This window comes from Vulpes vulpes, chromosome 14, assembly GCF_048418805.1.
Source record: "Vulpes vulpes isolate BD-2025 chromosome 14, VulVul3, whole genome shotgun sequence".
NCBI lineage: Eukaryota > Metazoa > Chordata > Mammalia > Carnivora > Canidae > Vulpes > Vulpes vulpes.
This window is the reverse complement of record NC_132793.1, coordinates 94,556,591-94,567,110: the sequence shown is the minus strand read 5'-3', so window position 1 is coordinate 94,567,110 and position 10,520 is coordinate 94,556,591. Positions and strand designations below refer to the sequence as shown.

Genomic DNA, 10,520 nt, shown 5'->3' with positions numbered 1-10,520 from the left:
TATAATACAATAAAATAAAGACCCTTAAATGGAAGGAAGTTGAATGAGTTATGGTGTCTATTGGTCTGTTGCTGCAGCAGCTTTTCCTCTCACACACAGGAATAGCAACATTTCTTTGTGGGAAGCTGATCCTCTCCTGCCCTCACTCTGTGATTTGGGGGTGGCGATTCTCAGACACCAGCCTCTTGGGTGGGGACAGGTCCAAAATTGGGCCCATGGCTACTTAGGCCTGGTCAGGGGTGCCTGTGAACCATGCTGGCCAGTGACCATCGGCCCCACGTCCCTTGTTCCTTGTGTCTGGACTGCAAACCCCAGGCTTCTGGTGCTCTATTCTCTATCCACAGCAGGAGGAATTGCCTGAGAAATAAGGCTGACCCAGAGGAAATGGAACTGAAGTCTGGTGGGCTATACCACTCAGTGCCAAGGAGACAGCCACCAGGAGCAGGTGTCTAAAGTCACACTCTGGCACTTTCTCTCAGGTGTTTAAGTCATTTTGGATGAATTTCAGTCACAAGCTGAAGAGCGTTATGTACAATCATGTTCACACACGTTTTGGTAAAAATTAAGGGGAAGAAAAAATGTTTTCCATGCACAATAATTGCAATGGCTGTGCATTCTTGTCCTGAATTGAGTCTTCCTGTCCTACAGCTTCCAGAAGTACCTTGTCTGGTCATGTGTTCTGATTCTGATTTTATGAGATGTAGGCACTTGACTTGCATTTCTGCCCCCAACCTACTACAGTTGTTTTTACTCTGGAACAGAAATATAATTGGGGGTGAATGTGGTGAGAAGCATTTTCAGGGGCTTTGTTCAGATCAGGTGACAGCTGACCATTCTAAATCTGGCCCTACCTGGATCATGACCTTGTATGACCTTCACCCTATTGCTCCTAATTTTTTTTTTTTCCACATATGTGGGTGATGGTATTAGCTAAATTTGATTAAAAGGAATATTGTGCCTTAGCTCAGGCTGCTATGACAAAATACTATAGACTGGATGGGTGGAACAATAGATACTGATTTCCCACAATTTTGGAGGCTGGAAGTCAGTGATGAAAGTATTAGCTTATTTGGATCCTGGCAAGAGCCTGCTTCCTGGATTGTAGATGGCCAACTTGTAGCTAGGTCGTCACTTGGCCTTCTTCAGTGTGAGCACATGGAGAGATCTCTCTCTTTCTCTTCTTATTAGCCAATAATCTCCTCATCAGGGCCCCACCTACATGAGCTAATGTAACCCTATTTACCTCCCAAAAATCTCAGCTCCAAATGCCATCAAAATGGAGGTTAGGGCTTCAGCACATGAATTTGGGGGGATACAACCATTCAGTGCATAAAAATGGCATATGATAAAAGACTTCTTTGCAATAGGACCACTGAAGATTTTGTACTTCCACTAGAAATGACAAGGCCTGGGACTAGTGTCAGGCATAATGTACAAAAATCTCTGTTTTGATTAAATAAGCCAGTTGCTGGTAGGTAACCATTTACACAACCCCCATTTCTTGGGGGTAATCGTGAGTGGTCTCTATTACCAGGGCACTCCCATTGAGATGCAATGCAGTCTTATTTAACTCACCAAATACCAAGTCAATATTCTACTATGCTGTCTACTTTGAAAAATGTAAGTTTATGGCCTGTTTATTGAGAAATATTTCTGAGTGCAAGTAAAAGGCTAGGTGGGAAAAATGGTGTGTAAGAGTATATAGGCTTCTCCAACCTGTCCTTCCTGGGCTCACAGCACTTCTAGGAAGATGAATGATTCCAAGTATATCCCCACTGGGGTGATGTTACTTTCATTGTGTCTGTTCAGTGTTGTTATGCCTCCAGGTGGGGAGTGTGCCCTCTCTGAGTAAAAGCACCCGCCTTGGTGGTTACCACTGGGAATTGGTATTGATTGAATAGCATATCTGGAAGGGAGAAAAACATGGATCACACATTGTTTTGTCATGCCTGATTTGCTTGAGAAGTGAGAAAAATGCTGACCTGGGAGCGCAATGACCCTTGGAACTAAATACATGTGTGTCAGATACACTGTGATCTTGCGTCGCATCAGAGAATCAGCACATCTGGTGATGGGAACATCACTCGGTGGGATGACCCAGCTGTGCAGAGGAGGTGAAACATAATTGAGGTTGTTTATGAACATCACTTGCTGACTCTGCTCTTGGCAACACTGAGGCTGACCTTTACTCCCAGAGCCTGTCCTGTCTTTGTATTTCTGCTCTTGTTTTTGGGCAACTCCCAAAATTGGAGGTAGTAGTTTTGAGATGAAAAGGCTGTCAGTGAGGGATGTTTGATGTGATTCTTCATCCCCAAAGAGATTCTGTTTTAGGAAACTGGTGACCTGTTTGGTGTTAGGGTTTGCAGCCTAACCTAATTTCTTCCCATAGAGGAAAAGAGGTAATGCAGGACCAGGGATGCAAGGAAGTACAGGTGTTGATGGTGGACTTGGTATATGGTAATTTTCGCTCTACCAAATAAAAACTCTTTGTGAAATGTGTTTACTTTTAAAAATTATTTCTAGGGGCACCTGAGTGCTTCTGGTGGTTGAGAGCCTGATTCATGATTTGGGCTCACGTCATGATCTCAGGGTAGGGTGATGAGATTGAGGCCAGCATCGGGCTCTGTGCTGGGTGTGGAGTCTGCTGGAGATTCTCTCTTTCTCCCTCTGCCCCTCCTACTTATGCTGTCTCTCTCTCTCTCAAATAAATAAATATTTAAAAATAAAACTCTCTCTGCAGCAGATTCCCAGGAATGCCATCAGGGAGAAAAAAAAAAAAAAACCTGACAGGTCTGTTGGGAGTCTCTGTCCATATGAAGTGAAGTATATTAGTTCTGAGAGGTAGCCTAGTGGATTAGAAAGAAAGAGGGGTCTCGAGTTGAAGATGTCTGTTTGAACCCTGATTCCACCCTTTACTGTGTGACATTTGACAAGTTCCGTGACATTGCTCACATTCATCTTTTTAGCTGTAAAGGGTACAGTAATACTCATTTCAAACAGCTGTTGCAAGGGTGACGTCAAGATGGATGGAAAACACCAAGTGTGTAGTCGCTGCCCTAGAAACACTGGTCATCATTTCTGCTTTTCAAAGCAGAGGGATTGATCACCACTGAGTCCCATGCTGTGATCTCATTATTTACCTTAATTCCAGACAACAAATTAAAATAAGTTGATAAAGAAGAAATGTAAGCTTCAGTGCCTACTTTGTGATATAGAAATCAAGAGGAATGCAGGCTTCTCATCTCCCTTAACTGAAAGCCAACAAGGTCACAGCAGCAGGCACAGATTGGGTAGCTTAAGGAGGTCAAGACCTGAGGCTCTGACCGAGATGTCAGTGGGGGTCTAATGCAGCATTGTCAAAATAATACATTTTCCTCTGTTGTCAGTGATTTCAAAGATGCTATTCCATGATGCTGGGCTGGATGGGAAATAGCTCAGTATCTCTGATGTGAGAAAACCCTATTGGCTCACTATGACTCCACAAAGAGTTTAACTGCATTTTTTTTTTCCTGATTACCTTTTACCTTTTTACCATGATTTCTCTCTTATGAGTACAACTGAATACCTATATAAGATGCCTTCATCTTTGGTCTGACTCCTCCCTCCCCGCTGCTCGCTTCTTTGATAACATTACATTTGTTACACCCTGAAAATGTGGCCCAAGGCAAGTTCACTTTAAGAAGGTAAATAAGAACAATTGATCTAATGAGGAAAAAATGGGATACTTTTGGAATAAAGAACAATTTTCAAACATAGTAGAGAAGCTGTTATAACAAAGAAACATCCCAGCATATTTTCCTTTAATCGAAACAGAGAAAATTGCACTATCAGGGCTCTTGTACGTATATGCTTTCTGCCTCAGTCCTAGATAGCTTTGATTTACCGCTTACATGCTGTATAAATATTGATGACATTTATAAAATTCTGTGCAGTAGGGAATTATATTTAATATATTTTCCATTACATTTGTTGTTATTTTGCTGCCATGGTGAAGCCATCTTCTTGAAATTAAGTATCATAAAATATTCGAATCTATGTTGCAGCTGAGCAATTGAGATAGATATAATGGAATTAAGGAAGGATGGAGAATAAACCCACATGGGCGCCCATTAAGAAAACACCAGTTTCTTCGATAGAAAAAAGGACTTGATGCACAGCTTTGAGTTTTTGTTTAGCCGTTTCTCTTACCTCCTCAATCTTGGTTTCCACCAAGGATGGGAGTCACTAATTATTGCTTCCCGATAGAACAAAAGTCACAACCAGACATTAATTCAGCGATTGATGGAGTTCTGGATAAGTGATATGAGACCAGTAAGCCATGATTTCCCCTTTTGTTACTTAACGATGGTAAATTATTAGAATGTTTACAAAATTAGAGTAACAATCCCCTTTGGCATAATATGAACACCATCAAATTCACTGCTGGAGAAGAGAGGAGAAATTAACTACATGCTATGTCACACCTGTCATGTGCCACGCATGGTGCAGAACACCTTGACACCATTGTCTCCCTTCATCCTCACCACCATCTTGGGAACCAGGTATTCTTTCACCCTCTGTATAGAGAAAAGATATCAAGGGACTCTCCCAAAGTCTTACATCTTTGATTTGATCCCAGGTTCATCTGATCCCAAACTTCATGGCCTTTGCCAAAATTATTACTGAGCCATCAGCAAAAGAGGATGTGGGATATAGATTTTGGTTATCACAGACTTGCCCATCTGGCAGGGTATGGGGCAATTTGCTATTTGCAACCTCTCGTTTAGAGATAGTCCCACAATGACACAGCCTCTTGGAGTTATATGCACAGACTTTAATGTAAAACCGAATTGTCTCTTCTCATGAAGTAGCAGTTTCCTTTGGTGTCACCACAGGAATGTTGTCCTGGCGAGAGTGCTCTCAGTGGCCTTTTGGAAGGAACAGGGAATAGACACGCGGGAACTAGAGATGGACCCTCCACTTGGCAAACTGTACGTGCATCTGAAATCTTTGGTTAAAGAGCAAACTGATACTAATATGAAGCTCTGAAACACAAGGTCATTGTCTGGGGGAAATTATGCACGTACTTACAGAGTTAAAAGTGGCTGAGGTTGAAATTCCACCCTCTTTCATAATTCCTGTATTTCTTTTTAAGACAGTTAAGAAGGGGAGGGCTTGGTTCCGTATCAGTGTTCAGGGCAGGGATTAGTTTGCAAAGTCAGTACAAATTCCCACTCACCTTTCTCCCCTTGCAAAGGTCCCTGAGTCTTGCTCAGCTTAAGATTTTTCAGCATGATGAAAATTCATCCCACTGGATGGACAGGTAATGCAACCCCTTTTCACAACAGACTTCTTTCTTTGGGACATTCTAGCCTGGCCATTCAGGTGCAGGAAGTATGTAGGGGCGGGCGGGTAGGATTTCAAGTTTCAGCCACTGCTTGGCTGTAATCCCTCCAGGTAGATATTTAATTAAGCTGAGAAAGTCAGTGTACCATTCATTAGGCAGCATGTCCTAGCATAAACCATTTAGTATCTGGGCCATAATGTAGCGAAAGTCTAAAATGAGTTTTAGGTTGGGGTGGAATGGCCTAAATGGAAAGTATACCCAGTGCTGAGTCAGCAAGTCCTTCTGATTGTCAGAAGTCTGGTGTTCAAAATTCCCTCAAAAAAGAACAAGTGGCTCCCATTCCAGGCATCAAATACTGTATCTGGATCACAGTCCCTAACTGAACCTGCCATTGAAATGTCACACACCCAGCCCATTTGCTAGTCAGAGCAGGTATGTGCCCCGCAGACACGGCCACCTCCAAAGAAGCCTTGCAAAGGCTTGGCTTACAGGATCTGAGTTGACTTGTACTGTGCGTGCGTGTTGAATAACGTTTGGAATCTGACTCATGCAAGAAAGAAAGGGTGCATTTGAAGAATTCTCTTTCGCAAGTTCTGGAAGATGATCTATAACGACAGCTTTATTCAGCATCCATCATGTGCAGCACACATCAGAGATGCAAATATCTTGTGTGCCAAGGGGCCCAGCCTTCATTGTGTCTACAGGCTAGTGGAGAGAGAAGTCTGAGCCCTGTAGTGGCTCTTTCACAGGGGAAGGTAGCTGGGGAGGATGTATGAGTGCTCTAGACCTTAATAACCTGACTTCAGGCTAGACAAATCTAGGTAGATTTGTGAATAGGATGGGATTCAAATCCTGCTTTGTAAAATGAGTGGGATTTAGTTAGGAAAAGAGAAAGCACCAGGAAAGCACAGACGTGGTGGGGAGGAAAGGAGAAGAATTTGCTGGAATGGTGAGTGGTTCTTGAAGAGTGGTAAAAGATGGGACTTCCCAGGGCCAGTTTGTAAATGGCCTCCAATGGAAGACTATGGAATGGAAGCCTTCTCCTGTTTATAATGGGTAGCCACTGGGTTTTCCTAGCAGGGGGTTAGAAGGTTGAGCCTGTAGTCATGTGCAGGATAGATTGAGGGCCTGGGATGGGGTGTTCAACATACAGACATCATTGACAGCTTAGAGATTGCCAGATACTTGGAAGGCAAAGAGGAATCACAGCAATCTCTGTCTAGGATTGCTCACAGAATGGTAAGAGAGGCCTGTGAACACAGTTCCACCATCATTTGCAGGGGCTCTAGAAGGAACAGAAGGAGGAGCTATTTAAGGGACCATTATAGCCCAGGTGGACTAGAGTTCTGACTTGAACAAAGCTGGGAAAACAGGGATCTGAAGGAGGGCCACTCACAAGTGTGACTCAAAATCAGAGCTGACATTTTGGCAGATCAGGAGCCGGAGGTCAAGGCTGAAGAGTGGCCAGAAGATCACTTGGGTGGAGCTGAACAGAACTGGTGCTTGAGGTTGCTGGACAACATCAGTGTGCTCCCAGGGAAAAGGCAGGAGGAACAGGGAAGGAGACCGGGGTGTGTGAGGGAAGTGACAACCACAGGAGCCACCATGGAGAGGGAGCTTGGGCAACAGAGTGTGCTCATTGACCCCTGTTACTCTTCTGGGTTCTGGCAGGGAGAAAAGTGCTCCCTCTCACTAGCTTCTCTGCCCCATTAAAGAGAACATGGGATAAACCAAAGGAAGCCGATACCTCCACAGGATTTTCTTTTCCTGCTTTCCACCACTGCCTTCCAGGCTAAGCTCAAGCCAGTGGCCTTCCGGCCTAGCACAGCTTTCGCCATGGCCCTCAGCGATGCCGACGTGCAGAAGTAGATTAAGCATATGATGGCTTTTATTGAACAAGAAGCCAATGAAAAAAGCAGAGGAAATAGATGCAAAGGCAGAGTAAGAGTTCAACATTGAGAAAGGTCGTCTTGTGCAAACCCAAAGCCTGAAGATTATGGAATACTATGAGAAGAAAGAAAAGCAGATTGAGCAGCAGAAGAAAATTCAGATGTCTAATTTGATGAATCATGCAAGGCTCAAAGTCCTCAGAGCAAAAGATGACCTTATTGCAGACCTACTAAATGAAGCAAAACAGAGACTCAGCAAAGTGGTAAAAGATACAACCAAGTACCAAGTGCTGCTGGATGGACTGGTCTTCCAGGGTTTGCACCAATTGCTGGAGCCCCAGATGACTGTTTGTTGCAGGAAATAGGATTTCCCTCTGGTAAAGGCTGAAGTGCAAAAAGCGATTCCTATGTACAAAATTGCCACCAAAAAAGATGTTGATGTTCAAATTGATCAGGAATCCTATCTGCCTGAGGAAAGAGCTGGTGGAGTGGAGATCTATAATGGGGATCGTAAAATAAAGGTTTCCAATACTCTAGAAAGCCGGCTGGACCTCATAGCCCAGCAGATGATGCCAGAAGTACGGGGAGCCTTATTTGGTGCAAATGCCAACAGGAAGTTTTTGGACTAAACCTTTGGGAGAGGTAGAGTTCATCCACTGCTCTCCTGCTGTGGCGTGGAAGTTTCTGATATTTGAAGAAACAAGATATCTGTGTGGCTTCCTCTTCCCTGTTCTCATAGTCTGTATTTGTCAGTGGATACTCTGTGTAGCTAATGCCCTTATCCTAATTGTTAACAATAGAAAGTTTCACTTCATATAATCAGGAAAGCTCCTTCTTAGTTTATCTAAAAGTAGCACAACTTTCTTTGGCTTCTGTAGTGTGAAGGTGGCGGTATCAGATGGTAGTCACAGGAGCTTCACCAAGTCTCCACTCTCCCTCCAGTCCTCTGCTTCCAGTTCTTGAGCCTAGAGGTGATGTGTACGGTGTTCTCTGACATGAAGTCTTTGCTCTTAGGCTTAAAGTGCATGGGGGCTGTGCATTCCTCCCAGCAGTAGTCGCTTCACCTCTAACCTGTTTGGACCTAGAAGTGTTTCTCATCTGTAAATGTGATTTAAAACCTAAGCCATGAATATGTCTTATTTATTAAAACGAAAGGTTTATATGAAAAAACAAAAAAAGAGAACATGGGTGGGGTACAGAGGTCACTGCCATCTGTCCAGAGCAACTTGGCCTTTGCCTTGTCTTCAGTCTAACACTTGCTTTTATATCCTGTTCCCTTCAAGTACTCAGTTCAACACCACTTCCTCTGAAAAGCTCTTTATTTGCATGCCCACCTGCTACCCCCTCCCACCCCTACATGCCATCCTGCTTCACACCCACTGCCCAGCCCCCTCTTTATCACTCAGTAGCAGCCACATGACCTTGGTTTTCAATTCTGATCTCTCCTTACTGCCAAGATCTCTGTGAGCCTCAATTTCCTTATCCCCCCAAATGGAGATAAGCATATTTACATGGATAAAGTGGGAAAAATCTTGTGCAAATGCCTAATATATTATCTGGATCGTAATAGGTGCTCCCAAAGTATTAGCCACCCTTCTTGCTTTTTTCTGTTAGACTCTCAAGAGCCAGGGAGGGAGTATACAAAAGGCATTTGAGCCTCGGTGTCCATGGAAAGATGAATGGATAAAGAAGATGTGGTCTATGTATACAATGGAATATTACTCAGCCATTAGAAACGACAAATACCCACCATTTGCTTCAATGTGGATGGAACTGGAGGGTATTATGCTGAGTGAAGTAAGTCAATCGGAGAAGGACAAACATTATATGGTCTCATTCACTTGGTGCATATAAAAATAGTGAAAGGGAATAAAGGGAAAAGGAGAGAAAATGAGTGGGAAATATCAGTGAGGGTGACAGAACGTGAGATACTCAACTCTGGGAATCGAACAAGGGGTAGTGGAAAGGGAGGTGGGTGGGGGGATGGGGTGATTGAGTGATGGGCACTGAGGGGAGCACTTGATGGGATGAGCACTGGGTGTTATGCTATATGTTGGCAAATCGAACCCCAATAAAAAAAATACAAAAAATAAATAAAACATTTTAACTTAACACAAAAAACCCCACAAAAAAACAAAAGGCACTTGAACCTATTGAATTCATCCTCCTTCCTATCTCTATTAGAAATCAAACATTTTAAGGGCAAGGTCCTTTATGGCTCTTGCATGTAGACTCTTGCACATGGTGTTAATTAAATATTTGTTGAATAAATGAGAAAAGTACTAAGGAAGGCACAGGCTCTCCCAAGTGAGAACTAATTTTGATTTCACACTGTGTATTAGAGAGGAATCGAAACTCAGGACCCTCCACCTCTCCCAGAACAGGATCTGGGCACAGACCCTGCCTACTATCTCCAAATGGGGTCCTGCTTTTATATTTTAATGAAATGTCACAATGACATGAGGAACACAAGAGGAAGTCATTAATCAGACACATATGCCACTCCTTTGGAGCCTGTCAAACAGGTGCCTGAAAAATTATCTGTATATTTTCCACAGTGACAAAAACAACACATTCTAATCTCGTATGGAGTATTAAATCCCACCAGCAAAACAAATACCTCCTGACAGGTGATTGCTAGGTATTTCCCTGATGGCCCCTGGCACAGAAATCTCCCCTCAAACCAGTCTCTCAGGCCGAGGAAAGAAAGGTTGAATTAGCCAACCAGCTCCCTCCCCACACCATGCTGTGTGGCGTCTAAGCACGCCACACATAAAACACATAACATTCAATTGACCTTTTGCTTATCTATAAACACAGAATGAGCTGCGTGGACCCTGATGCACCAAGGAGTCATTTCAGGAGAATTTATTTTCTTTTTACTATCCATAAAAATAAATTGCTCTTCACAAAGAAGACACAAAAACCCCACTCTCTTTCTCCTAATAAGATTATTATGAAAGGGATGTTTTTCAGAGCAATAATAACGAGGTGGCACGGTGTCATTTTTTTTTTTTTTTTTTATCAAGCTCTGTTACCATATTCGGATTGTCTGGGGCTCCAGAGACCAGGCAGGCGGTAGGCTGGCCTTTCCTGCTGTTTTATTTTTGCTGATGTTGTGATGGGGTCAATCAAATGTTTTCTGATGTAGGTGAACTTTTCTTATCATTGCCCACGCCCCTCCCAAATTTTCCTCTTTATAGGGCAAAAGCTGAGGGCAAATGAGGAAGCAGCTTTAGAAAGGGAGTGCGTATGCTTGGGCAGAAATGGGCCAACACACACAAGCATGCATGAGCACACACAAA

At 43.3% G+C, this 10,520-nt stretch overlaps 1 pseudogene; it reads left to right on the top strand.

The window, feature by feature from the left end:
* The first annotated feature begins 7,137 nt into the window (after positions 1 to 7,137).
* On the top strand, positions 7,138 to 7,891 carry LOC112923413 (V-type proton ATPase subunit E 1 pseudogene; annotated as a pseudogene).
* Positions 7,892 to 10,520: the final 2,629 nt, after the last annotated feature.